At 41.7% G+C, this 25,409-nt stretch overlaps 1 pseudogene; it reads right to left on the reverse strand.

Moving 5' to 3' along the window:
* Positions 1 to 6,068: 6,068 nt before the first annotated feature.
* On the reverse strand, positions 6,069 to 10,819 carry LOC133754789 (la-related protein 4B-like; annotated as a pseudogene).
* Positions 10,820 to 25,409: the final 14,590 nt, after the last annotated feature.

A 25,409-nucleotide genomic window follows, 5' to 3' on the forward strand; every position in this document is an offset into this window, starting at 1 on the left:
TCTCTGCTTTGGCCTGGAAAAGCAGTCAAAGATGGCCCAAATGCTTGGGCTCCTGCATCCACGTGGGAGAGAAGAGTGAAGCTCCTGGCTGCAGATCAGCCCAGCTCAGTCAAGTTGGCTATTTGAGGAGTGAGCCACTGGATAAAAGATCTTTCTTTTTGTCTCTCCTTCTCTGTAACTTTACTTCTCAAATAAAATAATAATTAAAAAGAAGAATTTAGCCTCATGTTTGGAACTTTTAGTAATTTTGATGGGTTGAGAGGAAATTTGTAAAGTCTGTGATACAACTGGGAGCCTTCTGAGTCCTAGCATGTAAGAAGAGAATAGCGAGCAGACAGCTGGTAGACAAGACTTAAGAGGGTACAACCCATAGCATTGTCAGTGGGAAACCATCTACACAGTAGGAAGAGGAGTGTGACTTGATGAGATTTTGGTTTATAAAATGGTCTTTAAATTAAGTACTGAAGAACATCTCCAGAGAAAACTTAGGAGAGTACTGCTGAATTGTAAATATTCAATGATAGCTATTAACAAGACTTGATGAAAGAAATGGCACCTTTAAGGGAAATGTAATTCAGGGAAGAGAGATAAGAATTAGTGAATCTTTTCTCCTAGAATGGTACTTACACCAATTGTAGGTATTAAGGCCCTAATTTGGTGTGTTGAAGAGGATTCCACTAGGATCTGGGATAACTTGAGCATCAGAACAGATAATTTCAGACTATAACATATTTAACAAGATAAGAATCTATGAACTCATAATGATATAGTATATAATGACACAATAACTAGGACAGAAAAGTGAACCCTTTGATGCTAGATAAAAAATATAAACAAATAAACAATATTGGGAATTAAAACACCAGCCTTTCATAGTGTTGATGATTAAAAATAAGGAACTCAATATCAAAGGCACTGGGTGAAAATTTAATAGGAAATAGGATACTGGCATAATATTAGAATATTTTTGAATAAAAATCCACACATTCCAAAGAGGAATAAAAATTTGTATATAGGGCCAACATTGTGGTGCAGCAAGTTCTGCCACTGCTTGCTACACTGGCATTCCATATCAGAGTGCTGTTTCAAGTCCCAGTTTTCTGCTTTTTTTTTTTTTTTTGATAGGCAGAGTGGACAGTGAGAGAGAGAGACAGAGAGAAAGGTCTTCCTTTCCATTGGTTCACCCCCAATGGCCGCTGCGGCCGGTGCACTGTGGCTGGCACACTGCTGATCTGAAGCCAGGAGCCAAGTGCTTCTCCTGGTCTCCCATGCAGGTGCAGGGCCTAAGCACTTGGGCTATCCTCCACTGCACTCCCTGGCCACAGCAGAAAGCTGGACTGGAAGAGGAGCAACTGGGACTAGAACCCAGGGTGCCGGCACTGCAGGTGGAGGATTAGCCTATTGAGCTGTGGCACTGGCCAGTTCTCTGCTTTTGATCAAGCATAATGTCAATGCACCTGGGAAGGCCCCTGAACATGGTCCAAGTACCTGCCACCCATGTGAAAGACCACGAAATAGTCCCTCCCTCCTAGCTTCAGCTTGACAAAGAGATTACTGTTGAAGTGCTTTTGGAAATGAACCAGTAGATAGACATAGACCTAGACCTAGACCTAGACCTAGACCTAGACCTAGACATAGACATAGATCCCGCTCTCGCTGTCATTATGCCTTGAAAATAAATAAATCCTTTTTTAAACAGTGCCTAAATCTACTTTTTGCAACCTACTTTTTTTTTCAAATTATACAGTTTCACACTGAATGACACAAAAGGAAACTTAAATTACCAATAGTTTACATGTAAGCTTGATTCCAGTCTTAATGAAAAGAAGTAGAACAAACAAAAACAAAACCCTCAAGAAAGCTTCCAAATTACACTCCCATTTTTTGAACTGGCAACTCTCACTGCTCCTTAAATCTTTGATTGCTGCTTTCTGTGTAACAGGCTATAAAGCCCCCAAAACCCACAACTATAACCCACTGAAGGTGATACAAAGACAAGTAAGCACCATTAGTCACCTGCTGTAATACACTGAACCAGATTTTAAAGGTAAACTGCAGACATCCTGACCAATACAGCAACATAAAACATTCACGCCACTGGCTAGTGGTGACCAGTGATGCGATGACAGGAAGGACTTTTCAGAAACATCATAACACCAATTCTCAAGAGAACCACTTCTCTACTTGAAATTCACATCTGGTGAAATGGGGCCTGGTTCTTATTTCTATATTTCCAAACAGTAAGTAACATCACACAATTTTACAAGTTAAAATGTCATTTGTGATTGTTACATCTCTGATTCTATAATTTCAGGTATTTCTGGGGGTGGGGAAAGGATTGAGTTTAATTGTAAAAAATGTACAAAAGCTACATATCATTAGCTGTATGTGAAATAGCAACAGTCTCTATGTGCTGTCACAGCTTCCTATTGTGAAACTCCCATTTTTTTATGAGTGTAACATCTCAAAAGCAATATCAGACAGGTTTTTTTTCAACATTAAATAGCTATTTGGCAGGGCCAGTGCTGTGGTGCAGTGGGTTAACACCCTGGCCTGAAGTGCCAGCATCACTTATGTGTGTGGGTTTGAAACCTGGCTGCTCCACTTTTGATTCAGCTCTCTGCTATGGCCTGGGAAAGCAGTAGAAGATGGCCCAAATTCTTGAGCCCCTGCATCCACAAGGGAGAAACAGAAGAAGCTCCTGGCTCTTGGCTTCAGATTGGCACAGCTCCGACCATTATGGCCAATTGGGGAGTGAACCATCAGATGAAAGACCTCTCTCTCTGCCTCCCCTCATTCTGTGTTACTCTGACTTTTGAATAAATAAATATTTTTTTAAAAAGTTATTTGACATATAACCTTTGCTATAAAAATCACATCCGAGCAAAGTTTCAGCTCTGGATGCAACAGACTGTCATTGGCTAAGCAGTAACTACAGTGTTCTGACCTCATCCAGATGGCAGCAGAACCCATCAGCACAGACCCTTCTCTGTGATGACATCACTCCACATGCCCACTGCTCTCCTGCATGCTGCTCTTGAGCTCCAGACTTTTAGTTTGCAACCAACCAACCACAGTTGGCTCTAATCACACCCACATCATGCTGCAAATCTCACACATTTGAGAAAGGACTTACTGCTCCTAAGAAGTGACACAAAGGACCCCAGATCTGAGCTTGCCCTTTGAGTGTTTACAGCATCTCTTGGTTTGTTTTGAAGAGGTCAATTATTTCTGAGTTTTCGGTCCAGCAACCTGACAGCTACCAAGAAATTAATTCTCCCATTCCTTAATCAGGCATTTGAAACTTATTAGCACTGTGTGTATTTCTACATCTTTGTGTTTTGTTTTGTTTTGTTTTGTTTTGTTTTGACAGGCAGAGTGGATAGTGAGAGAGAGAGACAGAGAGAAAGGTCTTCCTTTTTGCCATTGGTTCACCCTCCAATGGCCGCTGCGGCCGGCTCATCGAGCTGATCCAAAGCCAGGAGCCAGGTGCTTCTCCTGGTCTCCCATGCGGGTGCAGGGCCCAAGGACTTGAGCCATCCTCCACTGCCTTCTCGGGCCATAGCAGAGAGCTGGCCTGGAAGAGGGGCAACTGGGATAGAATCCGGCACCCCAACTGGGACTAGAACCCAGTGTGCCGGCACCGCAAGGTGGAGGATCAGCCTGTTAAGCCATGGCACCAGCCATATTTCTACATCTTTGAATAATGACTATTGCCCTGACGGGAACAGTGAGAGACACTAGGCAGGTTTTCCTCTGGTAGGGTAAATCACACTTAGTAATATATGATTCAAATTAGATCATTTTTTATTTTGATTTAAAGATCCTACCATGGCCGGCACTGTGGCTCACTTGGTTAATCCTCTGCCTGCAGTGCTTGCATCCCATGTGGGTGCCAGTTCTAGTCCCGGTTGCTCCTCTTCTAGTCCAACTCTCTGCTGTGGCCTGGGAAGGCAGTGGAGGATGGCCCAAGTGCTTGGGCCCTGCACCCGCATGGGAGACTAGGAGGAAGCACCTGCCTCTTGGCTTCACACTGGCATAGTACTGGCCATAGCAGCCATTTGGGGGGTGAACCAATGGAGAGGAAGACTTTTCTCTCTGCCTCTCTCTCTCACTTTCTACCTCTGTCAAATAAATTTAAAAAAAAAAGATTCTACCAATTTCTGCTTACTACATTGTACTTCAGAACTCTTTCACATTAAATATGACTAGTATGCATTTCCATATTTTGAAAGAGAGTATAAAAACATCTCACAGCTTTTAGTAAGACTTTCCATTTCCCTTTTGCAGCAAAGAGACAAAATCAGTTCAACACACCACTATGAGAGGGGGGAAAAAAAAAACCTCAACAAATAAAAACAATATTCAAGCCACAGCATTTAGTATATCTACATCCAGCTCAACATCACCATTTATAATATATCAATAGTTTTTATCAGATTTTCTCTGTTGGGAACCTTTCTTAATATGTTCTGATTATTTACAACTGTACAAGCAAAGCACACTCCCAAAGTACACATATTTAATACAGTATCAACTATTTGCATTTACAGGACTTTTCAACAATCTGAAAAAAGATCAACTGTTTAAGATCTTTAAGGTATATTACAAAAACTACTGCTAGTTCTTGTACTATGGTATGCTTACTCAGTAAAACTAGTTACAAAATATCCACACAGTAACTGAGTAACTGATCCACTCATGCCAACCCAAGGTGAGTCTCCATGAACTCTAAGCTGCCTTATACAAAAGTTAAGGCAAAGTCATTTTCAAGTTTAAATACAATTCAAGTCTTTAAATATTGGATGGAAATAATTTTAAAAAGAAGTCTTGTTAAATAACATTTCATGTAATAAACTGTATGGTTACATGTAGCAGGAAATATTTAATGTCTGCTGCTTAGAATACTTAAAGAAAAATTTTAGGCATTTTTAAACAAAATAATTTATATTTAAATTTATTATAAACTTGTTAACTTTAGTGCATCCTTGTTCTTCAGAAGTGCAACACTTCTAGAAGTGAATCAATGAGACCCTCATCTTGGAGGTAAAAAGAGCAACAATTTTTGTCCTCCACCAGCCAAAGAGGGGAATAAAACCACAAATACCACTCTCTCACCATTACATACTTTAAATCCATGTGCTGATGCAAGGTTCAGGAAGACATACCCATGGAGTTAAGATGAGGACTCCTCCTAGAGAGTACCTTGGGGTGGGAGAACATGGACAGAAATGTGCATGGAGCAGGTGCAGTAGGCCAAGAGCCAGAGCAGCCAGCTCACAGGGATGAAAACCACTCCATGGTACAACATCCTGGCAATGTGTCAGTGGCCAACAACGTATATTTTCATTTAGGTTCTATTCACATGTTTTGAATTGATTTTAGTTAATAGTCACTTGTAATTGAGGGGAGAAGCTGGGTACTTGCTGGCAGGATGTCAAAACTCAAAGCTTCCAGGTTTCTCTAGGGTGCGCTCTGCAGGTTCTTTCTGCCCACTGGATCCAAAATGGCCTATATGTACATTTATATGTATTTTTAAATGCTAGACTCACTTGTTAACAGGTTAGATGAAAGTACAGCTCCCATGCCAGTGTGTCAGAGACCTGACACTGCCAACCCCCTTCCACCTCAAGGCCAAGGCCACCATCTGCTGGAGTATCTGAGATACGCACTTGTAGATCAGTATTATTTAAAAAATAAAGTAGCATAGTTCCCTTAATTTAGAAAAAATCACTATATATAGCTTGCATTCAGAACCACACAGAGGCTTAATAGAAAACACCAATGTGTTGGGATAAATGCATTTTCTATCCTGAAAAAAATCAGACTTACACATCACCTCCAGTTAAGCACCAACCAAAAATAGGGTTAATTAAATCCTGAAAACTATATTTTTTTCCAAGAGGGGGAGAATCTGACTCACAGAAGGAAAAATAACTTGCAAGCAGTCCATGGGGCTCACAGATACTGCGAGTGCCTAAGCAGTGACTCATTCTCATACTGAGTGGGAAGAGTGTTTCGCTTGTGGCTAATACAGCTCTATGCAACCGCTCCCAGACATAGGATTTTCACTGAGGAGACTTGGGGGCAGTGTTCTGTCATCTGTGAAGACACTTTCCAACAGCTGAGGGTGAGGGCCAGTGCCCAGGCTGCTTCTCCTGGTCTTTGGGGACTCTGGGAGTGGACTTGAGGGCGAGGGCTCCCTCTATTGCTCCACAGGCACAGCAAGCTTCTTCTCCTCCTTCCTACAACTGCGGGGTTTGACTTTTGTTATTTTTGGGGTTGCAGTGGGGGAAGAAGGTGCTCTTTACTCGTTCTCTGACAAATCTCCACGTAACTGGGCTTTCACAGTTCTGTGGCAGCTCCATTCACCTGCACTGATTTACACGCAGTTGTAGTAAGGACAGAGAGAGTCTGTCCACAATGTGGGTTTCCCTCTGCTTTTCTACACCTTGGGATCCTCAGGCAAATGGGCTGGGGGGGATCATTCATATGTTGCTGATACAGCACAAGAAGCCAGCAGTGAGGACTCTCTGGGGATCACTACAGGAATAGTGTTCCTACTTGCATTTGCATGGAGGCTCCTTTCCTTTGATAATCCTATTATCAAGCTAGATGGCCTGTTTTCAAACAAATCCTCTGTCTTCAAATTGCCTGCAGCTCCAGACAATGGGGGGAAGTTGGACAGCCCCAGTTCAAAGTTTCTGATGGAGACTTTGGTCATGTTGGAGACTGAGTTTGGCTGCTTGTAAACTTTTACTCCCTTTTCTTCCTATAGCCCAAGGAATTTTTCCTGCTTCTAGGAGGATACTGTCTGAGTGAAGTCAGAGGAGAGGCTGCAAGCTTGAAGGTTGGAGACGTAAACTCATGTATAAATCCAGTATTTGGAAATAGAATTACCAAGGGTGGATAAAAATAGTTATGCATTGTTGACAATGGGGGGCAGTCAGACTGTGCAGAGGAAACTGTTGTTGGGGACTGTATAGTGGAGGTAAATAAATGATGTGTAACACTGCTGTGTATAAAGGTTCATGTCGAGAGATTTATTTTTTTTAACTTTTATTTAATGAATATAAATTTCCAAAGTACAGCTTATGGATTACAATGGCTCCCCCACCCCATAACTTCCCTCCCACCTGCAACCCTCCCCTTTCCCGCTCCCTCTCCCTTCCATTCACATCAAGATTCATTTTCAATTCTCTTTATATAGAGAAGATCAGTTTAGTATATATTAGGTAAAGATTTCAACAGTTTGCCCCCACATAGTAACACAAAGTGAAAAAATACTGTTGGAGTACTAGTTATAGCATTAAATAACAGTGTACAGCACATTAAAGACAGAGATCCTACATAATTTTTTAATCAATTAATTTTCTATGCCATTTCCAAATTAACACCAGGTTTTTTTTTCATTTTCAATTATCTTTATATACAGAAGATCGATTCAGTATATGCTAAGTAAAGATTTCATCAGTTTGCACCCACACAGACACACAAAGTGTAAAAATACTGTTTCAGTACTAGTTATAGCTTCACTTCACATTGGACAACACATTAAGGACAGATCCCACATGAGACATAAGTACACAGTGACTCCTGTTTTTGATTTAACAATTTGACACTCTTGTTTATGGCGTCAGTAATCTCCCTAGGCTCTAGTCCTGAGTTGCCAAGGCTATGGAAGCCTTTAGGGTACGCCGACTTTGATTTTATTCTGATAGGGCCATAGTCAAAGTGGAAGTTCTCTCCTCCCTTCAGAGAAAGGTATCTCCTTCTTTAATGGCCCCATTCTTTCCACTGGGATCTCACTCACAGAGATCTTTCATTTAGGTCTTCTTTTTTTTTTTTTCCAGAGTGTCTTGGCTTTCCATGCCTAAAATACTCTCATGGGCTCTTCAGCCAGATCCAAATGCCTTAAGGGCTGATTCTGAGGCCAGAGTGCTATTTAGGACAACTGCCATTCTATGAGTCTGCTGTGTATCCCGCTTCCCATGTTGGATCGTTTTTCCCTTTATGATTCTATCAGTTAGTATTAGCAGACACTAGTCTTGTTTGTGTGATCCCTTTGACTCTTAGACTTATCAGAGTGATCAATTGTGAACTGAAATTGGTCACTTGGACTAGTGAGATGGCATTGGTACATGCCACCTTGATGGGATTGTATTGGAATCCCCTGGCACGTTTCTAACTCCACCATTTGGGGCAAGTCCGATTAAGCATGTCCAAAATTGTACATCTCCTCCCTCTCTTTTTCCCACTCTTATAGTTAACAGGGATCACTTTTCAGTTAAAATTTAAACACCTAAGAATAATTGTGTGTTAATTACAGAGTTCAACCACTAGTACTAGAACAACAACAACAAAATACTAAAAAGGATAAAGTATTACATTGTACATCAACAGTCAGCACAAGAGCTGATCAGGTCATTGTTTCTTATAGTGTCCATTTCATTTCAACAGGTTTTCCCTTTGGTGCTCAGTTGTCGCCAATCAGGGAAAACAAATATTTGTCTCTTTGTGACTGGCTTAATTCACTCAACATGTTTTCCAGATTCCTGCATCTTGCTGCAAATGACCAGGTTTCATTGTTTTTGATTGCTGTATAGTATTCTATGTAGTACATGTCCCATTATTTCTTTATCCAGTCTATTGTTGATGGGCATTTGGGTTGGTTCCAGGTCTTAGCTATCATGAATTGGGCTGCAATAAACATTAATGTGCAGATGGGTTTTTTGTTTGCCAATTTAATTTCCTTTGGGTAAATTCCAAGGAGTGGGATTGCTGGGTTGAATGGTAGGGTTATATTCAGGTTTCTGAGGAATCTCCAGACTGACTTCCATAGTGGCTTAACCAGTTTGAATTCCCACCAACAGTGGGTTAGTGTCCCTTTTTCCCCACATCCTCACCAGCATCTATTGTTGGTAAATTTCTGAATGTGAGCCATTCTCACCGGAGTGAGGTGAAACCTCATTGTGGTTTTGATTTGCATTTCTCTGATTGCTAGTGATCTTGAACATTTTTTCATGTGTCTGTTGGCCATTTGGATTTCCTCTTTCGAAAAATGTCAATTGAGGTCCTTGGCCCATCTCTTAAGTGGGTTGTTTGTTTTGTTGTTGTGGAGTTTCTTGATTTCTTTGTAGATTCTGGTTATCAACCCTTTATCTGTTGCATAGTTTGCAAATATTTTTTCCCATTCTGTCAGTTGCCTATTCACTTTCCTGTTTCTTTTGCCGTACAGAAACTTCTCAATTTGATGCAATCCCAAATGTTAATTTTGGCTTTGGCTGCCTGTGCTTCTGGGGTATTTTTCAAGAAGTCTTTGCCTGTACCTATATCTTGCAGGGTTTCTCCAATGCTCTCTAATAATTTGATGGTTTGGGGTCATATATTTAAGTCTTTAATCCATGTTGAGTGAATTTTTGTGTAAGGTGAAAGGTAGGGGTCTTGCTTCATGCTTCTGCACGTGGAAATCCAATTTTCCCAGCATCATTTATTGAATAGACTATCCTTATTCCAAGGATTGGTTTTGGATCTTTGATGAAATATAAGTTGGCTGTACATGTTTGGATTGATTTCTGCTGTTTCTATTCTGTTCCATTGGTCTATCCATCTGTTTCTGTACCAGTACCATGCTGTTTTGATAACAACTGCCCTGTAGTATGTCCTGAAATCTGGTATTGTGATGCCTCCGGCTTTGTTTTTGTTGTACAAGATTGCTTTGGCTATTTGAGGCCTCCTGTGTCTCCATATGAATTTCAGCATCATTTTTTCCAGATCTGAAAAGAATGTCTTCGGTATCTTGATTGGCATTGCATTGAATGTATAAATTGCTTTTGGGAGAAGACATTGTCAAGAGATTTAAATCCATTCTTTTGCAAAAATGGGTTTATAGCTATTGCCTTTCTTTTAGCTGCACTTTAATTGGTTTTCCTTGAAAAGTTTTGACTTTTCATAGGTATTTGTAAGCTTGTTGTGCATCAGCTTCTGTTTCAAATGTAAAAAATCAATTATCATTATAGGCAAATTCACAGTTTATAAATTTCAGTAAATTATTTCCTTTAAATAGTGCTTCTACTTCTTCCCCAGGGGTAGATTCAGATATTTCTCACAATATTACTATGCAACGATTTTGATTTGGCCTCACTTTTTCTCCCTTCTCATCCACCTGTACTAAAGGTAAAGATCTTAGCACTTCAACAATCAAATCCACACTAGTACTGAGTTTCTTGATATGGTCAAGAGCAGCTACCATTGTAATTAGAGCATACTGCTCACTATCCATCTGTGATGTAAGATATGTGGCACTAGCAACAGTCTCCCTAGATAAACAGAATTCTAATTTTTTAAGTACTTCTCCAGGATCTTCCTGGCTTTCTGGTTGAGATTCATTTCCTCCTGTTTCACTATTTTCAGGTAGAGATTCGTATTCTGCGTGATCCATAGCCAAAGTGTTCATGTCTGTTTTGACTCAGGTAAATCTGGTAATGCTGCATTCTCACGACTTTTGTCACCATCACCATTGACATCCAATCCCTGTGGGCTGCAGTCTGCACCATGGCTGGCTGTCTCCTCCCATGCAGCACTCAAACCGACAGCTGCACTACTTGCTTCCAAATGTAACATGAGTCCCCCACACTTTCGCATTAGGGTTTAGCTCTGAAACCTTAGTTGATGGTACCTGACTCAAAGCTGGGATGGAACTTGTTTGAGAAGTGGTTTGAGATATAGGACCATTCATCAGATGAGAGCTGTCCTTGCCCTCTTGGCCTCACTGTGCCTGCAGTTCAACCACAACTTTAGCATCCTGACCAGAAGTCATGGGTTCCACTGGGAAAAATTTAATGTAAACTTCCAAATGCTGCCAGAGCCACCTGACCGGCCTCTGGCGGGCTCCTTGCCAGCCCCAGTGCCTGACGACCATGCAACACATGGGGAGAGCTGAGGAGGGAGACTGTAGGAAGAGGCGACACTGTGGGGCCAGCCCCATGCAGGGAGGAAGGGCGGGCATGGGCCGGGTGCAGCGGCGGAAGTGGATTCTTCCCCTTTGGGGCTGAAAAGCCTCAACCTCGAGAATCCAGATCCCCAACACTCCTTTCCTTCACATGGGAACACACCTAAATAAATCTTTAAAAGGTTGTATGTGTGGGGCTGGTGCTGTGGCATAGTGGGTTAACGCCCTGGCCTGAAGTGCCAGCATCCAATATGGGCATGGGTTCTAGTCCTGGCTGTTTCTTTTCTGATCCAGCTCTCTGCGATGGCCTGGGAAAGCAGTAGAGGATGGCCTAAGTCCTTGGGCCTCTGTACCCATGTGGGAAACATGGAGGAAGCTCCTGGCTCCTGGCTTCAGATCAGCTCAGCTCTGGCCCAGCTCTGGCTGTTGTGGTCATTTGGGGAGTGAACGATTGGATAGAAGACCTCTCTCTCTCTCTCTGCCTCTCCTCTCTCTGCTTTGTAACTCTGACTTTCAAATAAATAAATAAATCTTTAAAAAACAAGAGGGTTGTATGTGAATCAATCTGGCAGAAATTCACTAAGTACTAAGTTGGTAGCATCCATCATAGAGTGAATGGGAGACTGAGCAGAGCCCAGCATCGGACCAGAGTGTTTCTGATGAGAACACAGGGCCCACGTTTTCTCAGAAAGGAACACTGGAGGGGCCCAGCTTGAGTCATCTCTGCTCTTGATATCTATTGAGGGCTTACATATTAGGGAAGTGTCAAGGAGAATTCCAGAAAAAGAACATTGAATCCCAATGGGAGAAAAGATATTTTGACACAGTTGGAAAAAGATGTGATAGTTATGTGGGTTGGGCTATAACATTGAACTAATGTTGGTTTCCTAAATTGGGGTTCATATGCTTTTTATCAGGGGACCACCCTATAGTCAGCAGAAACATCTTAGGTCAGGGGAAAAGTGCTAAAAGGATACTAACTGGGCATTCACAATGAATGGGACTCACTCATGGTATTTCTGTAAGTTTGAAATAATTTCAAAGTTAACTACTATTTTTTTTTTTTGACAGGCAGAGTGGACAGTGAAAGAGAGAGACAGAACAGAAAGAAAGGTCTTCCTTTGCCATTGGTTCACCCTCCAATGGCTGCCATGGCTGGTGCGCTGCAGCCGGCTCACCACACTGATCCGATGGCAGGAGTCAGGTGCTTATCCTGGTCTCCCATGGGATGCAGGGCCCAAGTACTTGGGCCATCCTCCATTGCACTCCCTGGCCACAGCAGAGAGCTGACCTGGAAGAGGGGCAACCGGGACAGAATCTGGAGCCCCATCCAGGACTAGAACCTGGTGTTGCAGTGCCACAATGTGGAGGATTAGCCTATTGAGCTGCGGCGCCAGCCCAAAGTTAACTACTCTTAAAATGACCAAATTGTAAGATGACAATATCCACATCATGTTAGTAAAGCAGGGACAGCATCAAATACTATGAAGGATAAACCTTACCCAATTCCTATAAGGCCAAAGTTGTAAAACTTGTTCCCTTCTAAGAATCTACATGCCTGTGTTTAGACTGCACAAAAAAGTAGAATAATATTCACAATGCATATCTTGTTGTGAATATATTTGTGATAATTTGTAAACAGCTTGATCTTTCTATTTTAAAGGTTTTGAAAACCCTGTTGCTCTTTAAGAATAATTATTTTATTTTTGTACTTGAAAAGTAGACATGGGGTATATCTCAAATCTGTTGGTTCACTCCCCAACTTTATGCCACAGCTGGGGCAGGACCAAGCCCAAACCAGCAACCTGAAACACAATCTGGGTCTCTACAAGGGTCGCATGGACTCAACTCCTTTAAGCCTCATCACTGTCTCTCAGAATGCACACCAACATGAAGCTGGGACCAGAAGTGGAGCTGGGACTTTTCCCAGGCTCTCTGACATGAGATGCAGGGATCCTGAGAAGTGGTCACACCACTATGTCAAATGGCCACTCCTTAATTTTTAATTTAGTTTTTATTTGAAAGTCAGAGAGACTGAGAAAGACAAGCAGCAGAAATCACTCATCTGTTGGCTTACTACACAATGCCCACCACAATCAGGACTGAGTTAGATGAAAGATAGGAGCCAGGAGCTTCATCCAGGTCTTCCATATGGTTGACAGAAATGGTTGGGTCATTATCCACTGCTTTTCCAGACAAACTAGCAAGAATCTAGAATGGAAGAGGAGTTGCCAGGACTCAAACCTGCACTCCTCTATGAGATGCCAATGTCAGAAGAGCAGCTTGACCTATTGAATCACATGCTAGTCCTGGCATCAATTCAAACCAGTGCACTCATCCTACCCTGTATATATTCAAAGATTGCAAAGCTGGACATCCCCTCCCTTTCCTTATTATAAAAGCCTCAGTCCTGCTCCACCTCAGAAGAACCACGGTTCACTTTAAACTGAATCTGTCTCCCAATTTGCAATCCTATTCTGCATCTGAAAAACCTCTCTGATTTTATTTTAATCTCATTTATGACCATTTGCTTTATATAATCCAGGACTCTCTGATCTTGTCTCCTTGCCTACTGGCAGATTTGGGAAAATATTTTATAATATGTATTTTCACTTCCCTCGGGTGAATACCTGAGGGTTAAAATGTTAGATAAGTGAATGCTACATTTTTTTTCCTAAAAACTCTTTGTTGAATTAGAATCCATATGTCTTAATACTCATGAAGCAGATGTTCTTCAGAATCACATCCTCTACAGCTTTCCCTCAGAAGTCCCAAGCAGAGCCTGAGCTTCTGTGGTGACATCCATAATCATATCCTTGAATGTGACTAACTCCAAAAATATGGACATCCTTGCTCAGCCAAGGCCATCTATACCAATGGTTAGGAGAGAAGGTCATAACTGTACCAAGCAGGTGGCTCTATGGATAGAAATTTTTTTATTTGACAGGAAGAGTTAGACAGTGAGAGAGAGAGACAGAGAAAAGTCTTCCCTCTGTTGGCTCACACCCCAAATGGCTGCCATGGCTGGCGTGCTGTGTGGATCTGAAGCCAAGAGCCACGTGCTTCCTCCTGGTCTCCCATGTGGGTGCAGGGACCAAGCACTTGGGCCACCCTCCACTGCTTCCCTGGGCGACAGCAGAGAGCTGGACTGGAAGAGGAGTAGCTAGGACCAGAACCCAGTGCCCATATGGTATGCCAGCACCCCAGGTGAAGGATTAACCAAGTGAGCAGTGGTGCCGGCCCCGATAGAAAATTTGAACCATGGTTGGGATTACCCTCAAGTATTTCCCTGTGCTGGCCTTCCATGTGTCTTTCCCACACAATCACTGGGATATGTACACAATCTGAACAGTCAGTGATTTCAGTATATGGGAGTGTCACAGCTATGCTGTGAAATAACCTGTAGATGTCTGAGTAAAGTGGGAAATTATACATGATTATAAATTTTTGAACTTAAGACTATAAGACTATTTCCTTATCAGTTTCAAATGCATCTCCTAACTCCTTATGAGGCAGCTAAACATGAATTAATTCTGACATATCAACTATGACCATGAGTTAACTATGCTCTGATATGAACCTTAGGTTCCTCCACAAAATGACTGAACATTGAAAGAGGTGAAGAGCTAAAGTATATGGTGTTTCTTATGTAGCAAATAGTAAATGGGATTTATGTCTGTTTGTGTTAAGGTGGAGAGGATGATGAAACAGTGACCAGAACTATTCAGATTGAACAGTCTAAATACAAACCTGGGGTTCAGCAGGTGCAGCTCTTTCACCTTTATCTCACCATTGTGTTCATTGTCACATATAAGCAGTTCCAGACAGGCTCGGATTCCTGAACTGCTGCAATATGATGATCTTAGCCTGATTTCTTCTGTGGTGAGGACTCCATTCTCTCTTGTCTGGGGTTTCCAATCATCAGTTATTATTTTCCTTGTATATGTTACTATTATTATTTATTTGAGAGGCAGAATTTTAGACAGAGATAAGAGACAGAGAGAGAGCTCTTCCATCATCTGTTCCACTCCCCAAATGGTCACAATGGCCAGAGCTGGGCCAATCCCAAGCCAGGAGCCAGCATCTCCTCTGGGTCTCCCATGAGTGCAGGGGCCCAAGCACCTGAGCCATCTCCACTGCTTTTACAGGCCATTATCAGGGAGCTGGATCAGAAGCGGAGCAACCAGGACATCAACCAGCACCCATATGAGATGCTAGTACCACAGGAGGAGGATTAACTTCCTATGCCATAGTGCCAGTCCCATTTTCTTGTCTCTTAATCCAACCTATCTGCTAAATGGGAAATAGAATATTTCCAATTTAATGTCATCTCAACATTCATTCCAAAAATTGTCATGTAACATTATTTTTTATAGTTACATGCCTTTTAAATCTACAGCCAGGGGGCCAGCATTGTGGCATAGTGGGTAAAGAAACTTCCTGTGACACCAGCATCCCTATGGGTGCTGGTTCAAGACCTAGCTGCTCCAATTCCAATTCATCTCCCTGCTAACATCCCCGGAAATACAGTGGAGGATGGCCCATGTGCTTGGCCCCTGTACCCATGTGAGGGATCTGAAAGAAACTCCTGACTCCTGGTTCCAGCCAGAGCATTGTGGGCATTTGAGGTGTGAAACAGTGGAGAGGAGATCTTGTGCACTCGCTCTCTCTCTCTTCCTTTTTCTGTGTAACTCTGACTTTCAAATAAATAAATAATTATTTTACAAAATCTTAAATCCACAGCTAAAAGTAAATAAAATTACTCTTCATATATTATATGTATTTTAAAAATATGAATAAGAGAAGCAGGCAGGTCTAGTAGTTACATGCCTGAATCCTACATTACAGTGCATAAGTTTGATATCTTCATCCAGAACCATACTCCAGTTTCTTGTTACTGCACACCCCGGAAAGCAATGGTGATGGTTCAACTAACTGAGTTCCTGCCACCCATTTGGGAAACCTATATAGAGTTCTTGACCCCACCTTAAGTATCGGCACAGTTTTGACCATTGCAGATATTTGGGGAGTGAACCAGTGACAAGGAACTTTAAGCCTAATAGTTGCCTTTATTCTGCAACAAATCTTTTACAACTACCTTGATACACAGAAATCTTTTCAAAACCAGACCAGCGCTCAAATCTATAGTTTGCATGCTCACACGCTGATGCTTAGATGTTCCAGTATCTAATTTGGTCACAGTAGTCTGGATAACCAAGGTCACATGTTGGGGTGTGCAAATGAAAGCAAAAACAGGACATGGGGTCTCTTCCTCCAAAAAGTGTGCACAGACTAGCCCGGTGTGGTTTCTTTACTGATAAAGATTATAACAGCCTATTGTAGAGCACGTGCATGTGTTCATAGAACTAAGGTTTCTCTGAAACACATTTAGCAAGACATATTAGATAAACATTGTGAGAGTCCTGAATGCACACTGGTCTGAGGCATCTCCACCAGTCTTTTCTGGCATCAGGAAAGCAAAAACACAGAGGTGCTGTGCTTATGGAGAAACTCATCATTCCCAAAATCAGGCCTGAGAGACTCTCTGTGCCTCACTGTTCCCACAACTGCCCCTATTATAAATCAGGCTGACATCCTGTGCCTCCTGGTATCAGGTACCTTCTCCAGCTGCTCCAGCCCACATCCCACATCCTTTTGTTTGGCTTCTCCAACCTATCTCCCACCTCCCTTGGGACAAGTTCCCTCTAACACCCCAGCCCTACACCTGAGCCCAGAGAGCCTCTCCCTCTGAGGATACTCCTGGCAGTTCTTGACTCTAATAAAACTTTTTCTTTGCTCAGCATGTGTAGGCAGCCCATAGGCAAGTCAAGGTCAATCATGGCTTGTGGAATTCCTGGGATGAGAAAGTCACGTATTCCCATGTTGAAGGAGGATGATTAAACAGGAGCACTCTGCTAAAATTAACTATGTTCTGACTGTGTTGTAGAAACCCTGATAAGTTGCTTGCATGTGCTGTTAACTTCTGAGTTGCCTTGAGCTGCAGCTGATTATGCATAAATATCTCTGAGACACTGGAATAAATGAGCCTTGATCAGCCTTGCTGTCTTGGCTCCATTCTCTGAGCCCTTGTCCCTCTTTTCATTCCCACGCCCTCCTTCAGGTTCCATTCCCAGGTGGCAGGCCTGAACAAGCATGGTCTTGGTTGTAGTTCTCAGTCATGGTTGCAAACCCTAACAAGCATGTCTGAGAAAACAGCTGCATGTTCTTGTGAAGCCTACATTCTCACAAGGGCTCAATGCTCTTCTTGTTAGTAGTCATAAGCTATCCTTAATCATTATCTGAGGTCACACTCTGTGTTCTAGGAAGAAAATGTCTTCACTAAGACTGCTCTGGCAGAAATCTTATTCTCCATAGTCACTCTTTATCATCTTTACAAACCTGCCTGGAAACAACCAGGTCGACCAGATCTGAGTTTACTGTGTGTGTGAATGAACGTGACTTTTTACTTAATATCTAAATGCTGTTCCTCTATTTTAGATTGCATATATGTTTGTATGCTTATGCTTTGATTCATAGTAATTCCTCATGTTATATAATTGATTTGCATTGAATACAAACTGCAAATAAAATAAAGGAAATATTGAAAGAGAAAAAAGAATTTATCCAAATGTCCCCATATATCCCATAAATTTTTTAAGTTTAAGTTGGTGACCACAAATGGATAACTCCATCTTGCTCTTCTATCCAACCCTCTCATTTCTCCCTCACTCAATGCTGCTCAGCCTCTCCCAGGACCTCTAGCATTGATTGAGCTCACTGCAGGAGTGTCTGTCTCCCCACTGCACTGTGAACTTCTGCCTTCACTCAGCTCTATCTTCTGTGTTCACCACTCACTTAAATTCACTGCGATCACTCCAATGGTTAATGAGGGAATTATTTCCTTAGCAACTCCATGATATAGAAGAGAAAAATCAGTCTTTCATGTTTTTTATCTAAAGGAAAATTCTTCATAGAGAAAGAAATGTTAATGTAAATGTTGGAAAGATATTATTGATCATCCTCTGGTCTGCTATAACTTGAACCAGGGTCCTACCAAAATAAAGCTAGAACTTTATTTATTGGATGCATTTCAAAGTCTCGGGCCAAGATGAGAGGCTGCCCATTTTCTTACAAAGGAGGATGAATTCATAGGCCCCAACTGAAGTTGCATCATCATGAACTCAGCAGAGACTGGTGTATCTTCCTGTATTCTCACCCAAAGAGAGTGTGATAACTAAGGGGACCAAATTGGAGAGAGAAAGGAGACATCATTGCAATCTTCCCAACATTCCTAGGTAACACCAGTTATGACTCTACTCACTTGGGAATAGTGTGCCACCAGCCCTACCTTAAGCACCTGAAGAGTGACATATGACCAACAGAGGGAGCCCTTTTCTTATCCAGGGTCAGGTAGAAGAGGGCTTGAGTACTGTATCTCACAAGGACAGTTGTCATTCTAAGGTAAGTAAGATATACATGTGTCGACACACACACACCAGATCTCTAGGATTTTTTCATCTAAAAATTCCATTTCTACTGAGTTGCATACCCTTCCTACCATCCATAACCACTCTTCTACTTTCTGTTTCTAGTATTCTGACTATTTTATTTATTTTAAAGATTTATTTTATTTATTTGAAAATCAGAGTTACAGAGAGTGGTAGAGCCAGAGAGAGAGGTCTTTCATCCACTTGTTCACCCCCCAAAACACCAAGATAACCAGAGCTGAGCCAATCTGAAGCCAGGAGGAAGGAGCTTCTTCCAGGCTTCCACTCAGGTGCAGGGACCCAAGGACTTGGAGCATCTTCTCCTGCTTTCCCAGGCCATAGCAGAGATCTGGATCAGAAGTGGAGCATCCAGGACTAGAACGAGCACCCATATGGGATGCTGGCACTATAGGCAGGAGTTTAAACCCACTGCCCCACAGTGCCAGTCCCTCTGACTACTTTATTTATTTCATATGATTGGAATCTTGCAGTATTTTTCCTTTGGGGACTGATACTTGTGGCTAATTTCATTTAGTAAAATATATTCAAGGTTCATCCATGTCACAGGATTTCCTTTTCTTCTGTGCCTGCGTAACTTTTCACTGAGTACAGGCCACACTAGAAATCTTGGCTACAGTGAATTATGCTGTGGTGAATAACATTTATACTTTGCTTATGTTGAACGTTCAATACTTTTAGATGTATACTCAGAAGTGAGAGTATGAGATCACATAAAAATTCTATTTTTAATGTAATTAAGAGACACTGTTTTCTGTGGTGGTTGTGCCATTTTACGTTACCACCAACAATGCACATGTGGCTGAAAATCTTTGTATCTTCACCAACACAATTGGGTGTTCCATTTTTTTAAAGAACAGGAGCAGGAGATCTTATTGGCCATTTCCAGGCCATGGTTATGAAGATCTATTTGCATCTGCACTCAAAGTGATTCAGCATTGGGCTTCGTTGTCAGTGTGGTGCAATTGCTCCTCACCTAGGGAGAAGTATACGATCCTGTTAAGTATATTTTCAACTTCGTGCAACGGTTCTTTATTTTTTAAGATTTATTTATTTGAAAGTCAGAGTTACACAGAGAAAGGAGAAGCAGAGAGGGAGAGAGAGGTCTTTCATCTGATGGTTCACTCCCCAATTGGCCCCAATGGCCAGAGCAGCACCGATCCAAAGCCATGAGCCAGGAGCTTCCTCCAGGTCTCCCACATGGGTGCAGGGGCCCAAGGACTTTGGCCATCTTCTACTGCTTTCCCAGGCCATAGCAGAGAGCTGGATGAGAAATTGAGCAGCTGAGACTCAAACCGGCATCCATATGGGATGCCAGCACTTCACAGCCAGGGTGTTAACCCGCTGTGCCACAGTGCCGGCCCCTGTGCAATGGTCCTAAACGTAGGTCTGGTGGTATCATAACCCCATCTGGCTATCAATACCGCTTCTGTTCCATGTAATTTTCTGTTAGCAAGGTCAAGCACATATTTCTATCTGAACATTTCTCTAGCTTACGATTCACATAAAAGATGAGCACCATCACATCATTCTTCTTCCCATTCTGTCTGCCATGACCTAGAGTGTAGACCTAACAGGCTGACCCAGATTTTAACTCTTCCAATAAATTGTTCCTATATGAGACAGGACAGCCTACATGAGGCTCCCAAAAAATACCCAGAAAAGGGGAAGTAGTGTTGCAATGCCCAAGTGGGATCAGCGTGGTGACCTTACCTAGAGTTTCCTTCTTTGGGACAACCCATGTCACCATGGGGTCCTTCCTGCCCAAATGTCTGGGTTATCAATAGTGAGAGCTGAGCCAATATCTGCAGGTTTTCTTGAGTCTGGGCACCTGGAAAGTCAGGACAGAGCAGCAGAACAGATGGCTTTCTCCAGTGGGGCTTCAGCAAAGAAAGCTTGACACAATGAGTTCCAGGTTCTATTGTTGACTTTCATCAACAAATTGATTTCATTTCTTGGGATCCTATTTCATGGGATTCCCCAGCAGAAAAGACTCTCCAAAGTCTCATACTCCTTCTGCCTCATGCCATGTCCATAATCACATAGCTGAATCCAAAAACCCCAGGGAGTGCTGGGTACAATCAGGACCCAGCTTTGCAGAGACAGAACTGAGTTCCAACATGGTTCTCTCTAAATGCTGTTATGTGACCCTGAAAAATCACTGTCCCTCCTAAAGACCCTGTAGCCTGGGCAATGGCAAGTAGAATGGCAGTTACTGGGAGTTAGGGATAGTGGAATTATAGGAAATTTTCATTCATTGGGCAGAGTTTCACTCTCATAAGGAAAAACAGTTCTGAATATTGGTCACACAGCAATGCTTATACTCAACACTACTCAACATACACTTAGAAATGCTTAAATAATAAAATTCATCAGCTATATTTTGTTTTGTCAGTACCACACTAACAGTACATTTAAAAAGTGTTCAAATAGGGGCTGGAGCTATGGCACAGCTCCAGCCTGTGATGCCTACATCTTATATGGCTCCTGGTTTGAGTCTTGGGTGCTCCACTTTCCATCCAACTCTTCACTAATGTACCTGCGAAAGCAGTGGGAAATGTCTCAAGTACTTGGCCCCGGCACACACATGGGGAACCTGGAAGAAACCCCTGTCTCTTGGCTTCAGATTGGCCAGCTCAGGCCATTGTGGCCATTTGGGGAGTGAACCAGTGGATGGAAGATCTCTCTGTCTCTACCTCTCTAACTTTATGTTTGAAATAAACAAAACAAATCTCTAAAACAAAACAACAAAAAAAACTGTTGATGTGAAAAAAGTCAAATACACATCTCATAAAAGTTATGTTATGCTTTCTCAGAAGTGCAGTTAATACTTACTAATTTTGTGCAATCTCTTATATTTGCCCATTTCCACAACCTTTCTGATTCCATTTTGATGAGCTGCTATGTTGATTTTTTTAATAGGAATCAGCAGATGCCATCTTCCATCACTAAAGACACTGATGACAAAGAGCAGAAGCCATGCTTAATGTGAGTGAGGCCTGGCTCCCCTCCCTCCTGGCTGTGTTTGAGAGAAACATAATTTGGTCACCCCTGGCATCTTACACTAGGTGGAAGCAGGTGTGCCTTGTGCTGAACAGAGAGACCATTTGTTCACAGCCAGGGCTAAATCCTGGGGCCTGTGCATTTCCTCATAAAATGTGCACACTTGAGCCCCAACTCCTCATGCACCAACAATGCCACAGCAGGAAGAACAAGCATGACCCTTGCCCCTGCAGCAGGAGCTAGTTCTATCCTCACTTACCACTTGCACTGACAGGTGGGATGGATCACTCCCTGAAGAAATCCTGGGATGATGCTCTCAGTAGAAGACATGGATTTGTGCCAGGGAAAAGCATCAGAGCTTGAGGATCATACAAGCCCAACCCCATTTCTGTATAACAAAATATTTCAAGCATTACAGTTATTAAAAATGTCTCTTGGGTCCACTGTCTGCAATGATGACACCCTATATAGGGACTGCTTCATGTACTAACTGCTACACTTCTTTCTTTTTTTTTAAAGATTTATTTACTTATTTGAAAGGCAGACATACAGAGAGGCAGAAACAGAGAGAAAAAGAGGTCTTCCATCCATTGATTCACTCTCCAGATGGCTGTAATGGATGGAGCTGAGCTGATCCGAAGCCAGGAGCTAGGAACTCTCTCTGGATCTCCCACTAAAGGCTAGCTGCCTGATGACTTGGGCCATCTTCTACTGCTTTCCCAGTCAGAGAGTGGGATCAGAAGTGGAGCAACCGGGACTCAAACTGGCATCCATATGGATGCTGGCACTGTAGGTGGTGGCTTTACCTGCTACACCACAGCGCCAGCCCCTTCTGCACTTCTGATCTAGTTCCCTGCTAATAGGCCTAAGAATGCAGTGAAAGATGACACAAAGCTTTGGGCCTCTGCACCCTTGTGGAAGACCCAGATGGAGTTCAAGCCTCCTGCTATAATCTGTCCCAGACCTAGCCATCACTGATAGGTTCTGTGTGTGTGTGTGTGTGTATGTTTGTAACTCTGCCTTTCAAATATATATATGTATGTATGTATATATATAGTACATCAAGCTACTGCCTAAAAAAAAAGAAAAAGAAAAACACTCAAAATCAATGGCTACCTTTGTGGCACAGTGGGTTAACCCACCAGCTGTGATGCTGGAGTCCCATATCACAGTGCTAGATTAAATCCTGAATGATTGACATTTTGCCCAGTTCCCTGCTGTTCCACCTGGGAAAGCAGCAGAAAATGGCCCAAATACTTGAGTCTCTGACACTCATGTGTGAGATCCAGTTAGTATTCCTGTCTGATGGCTTCAGCTAAGTCCAGCTTGGTTGTTGTCATCATATGAGATGTGAACCAATGGATGAAAGTTCTCTATCAGTGTACCTTTCAAATAAATCATTAAAAATAAAAGAATAAAATGCATAAATATTTAAGCTTAATGCTAGAAAGCATTTGATTAAATTCAGCATCTAAGCTTTAAAGAAATTGTTAGCAGAGAAGTAAAATATCAGAATTTTTTATTACAATTAAAATTGTCTTTGAGTAGCCTATAACAACCAGTATCATTAAGATAAGACAATGAAAGCTCTTTTCCTGGGAATTTGCCCTGACAAAGCTACCTCCTTCCATTCTATTTCTGCAACATTGTACTAGAAGTATAGTCAGGAAAAGGAAACAACAAAATGGAAGCATTAGATAAATGGATCAAATTTTAAGCCACAAAATTTTATTTTGTTTTTAGAAAAATTTTATTTAATAAATACAAATTTTGAAAATACAACTTTTGGATTATAGCAGTTTTTCTCCCCATAACCACCCTCCCACCTGCAAAACATCCCATCTCCTACTCCTTCTCCCATCCCATTCTTCATTAAGATTCATTTTTAATTATCTTTATATACAGAAGGTCAACTTAGTATATACTAAGGAAAGATTTCAACAGATTGCACCTGCACAGACACACAAAGTGTAAAGTATTGTTTGAATACTAGTTTTACCATTAATTCACATAGTACAAAACATTAAGGACACAGATCTTACATTGGAAGTAAGAGCAGGGCGACTCCTGTTGTTGATTTAACAATTGGAACTCTTATTTACGATGTCAGTTATCACCCGAGCCTCTTATCATGAGCTGCCAAGGCTATGGAAATCTCTTGAGTTCACAAACTCTGACCTTATTTAGACAAGGCTATAATCAAAGTGGAAGTTTCCTCCTCCCTTCAGAGAATGGTACCTCCTTTTTTTGATGGTCCCTTCTTCCCACAGGAATCTCACTCACAGAGATCTTTCATTTAGGTCATTTTTTTGCCACAGTCTCTTGGCTTTCCATGCCTGAGAAACTCTCATGGGCTTTTTAGCCAGATCTGAATGCCTTAAGGGCTGATTCTGAGGCCAGAGTGCTGTTTAGGGCATTTGTGATTCTATGAGTCTGCTGTGTATCCTGCTTCCCATGTTGGATCATTCTCTCCTTTTTAATTTTTTCAATTATTATTAGCAGGCACTGATCTTATTTATGTGATCCCTTTGACAATTAATCCTATCTTTATGATCAATTATGAACTTAAACTGATCATTTTGACTAGTAAGATGGCATTGGTACCTGCCAACTTAATGGGATTTGGAGCCCCATGGCATGTTTCTAGCTCTACCATTAGGGATAAGTCTGAGTGAACATGTGCCAAACTGTACCTCTCCTCCCTCTCTTACTCCAACTCTTGTTTTTAACAGGGATCAATTTTCAGTTGAATTTAAACACCTATGTTAATTAAAGAGTTCAATCAATGGTATTAAGTAGAAAAATGAAATACTAAAAAGAATAAAATAGTAAGCTATTCCTCAACAGTCAGGACAAGGGCTTATCAAGTCATTGTTTCTCATCATGTCAGTTTCACTTCTACAGGCTTCCTTTTAGGTGCTCAGTTAGTTGTCACAGATTAGGGAGGGAGAACATATGAAATTTGTCCCTTTGGGACTGGCTTATTTTACTCAGCATGGTGTTTTCCAGATTCCTCCATTTTTTTTGCAAATGACCAGATTTTTTTTTAATTGCTGTATAGTATTCTATAGAGTGCATATCCCATAATTTCTTTATCCAGTCTTCTTCTGATGGGCATTTTGGTTGATTCCATGTCTTAGCTATTGTGAATTGAGCTGCAATAAATACTGAGGTACAGATAGCTCTTTTATTTGCCAATTTAATTTCCCTTGGGTAAATTCCAAGGAGTGGGATGGCTGGGTCATGTGGTAGGGCTATATTCAGATTTCTGAGGAATCTCCAAACTGTCTTATAATGGCTTTACCAGTTTGCATTTCCACCAACCATAGATTAGTGTGCCTTTCCCCCCACATCCTCATGAGCATCTGTTGTTCATTGATGTCTGTATGAAAGCCTTTCTAACTGGGGCAAAAAGAAACCTCATTGTGGTTTTGATTGCATTTCTCTGATTGCTAGTGATCCTGAACATTTTTTCATGTGTTTGTTGGCCATTTGGATTTCCTCTTTTGAAAAATGTCTGTTAAGGTCCTTGGCCCATCTCTTAAGTGGGTTGTTTGTTTTGTTGTTGTGGAGTTTTTTGATCTCTTTATAGATTCTGGTTATTAATCCTTTATCAGTTGTGTAATTTGCAAACATTTTTTCCCATTCTCTTGGTTGCCTTTTTAATTTTCTGACTGTTTCTTTTGCAGTACAGAAACTTCTCAATTTGCTGTAATCCCAATTGTTAACTTTAGCATTGACTGCCTGTGCCTCTAGGGTTTTTCCCAAGAAGTCTGCCTGTGCCTCCCATGTTCTCTAATAATTTGATGGTGTTGGGTAGTAAGCTTAGATCTTTAAGTTGAGTGGATTTTTGTGTAAGGTAGGGGTTTTGCTTCATACTTCTGCATGTGGAAATCCAGTTTTCCTAGCACAATTTGTTGAACAAACTGTCCTTGTTCCAGGAATTGGTT

This window comes from Lepus europaeus, unplaced genomic scaffold (assembly GCF_033115175.1).
Source record: "Lepus europaeus isolate LE1 unplaced genomic scaffold, mLepTim1.pri SCAFFOLD_29, whole genome shotgun sequence".
In the NCBI taxonomy this organism is placed as follows: Eukaryota; Metazoa; Chordata; class Mammalia; order Lagomorpha; family Leporidae; genus Lepus; species Lepus europaeus.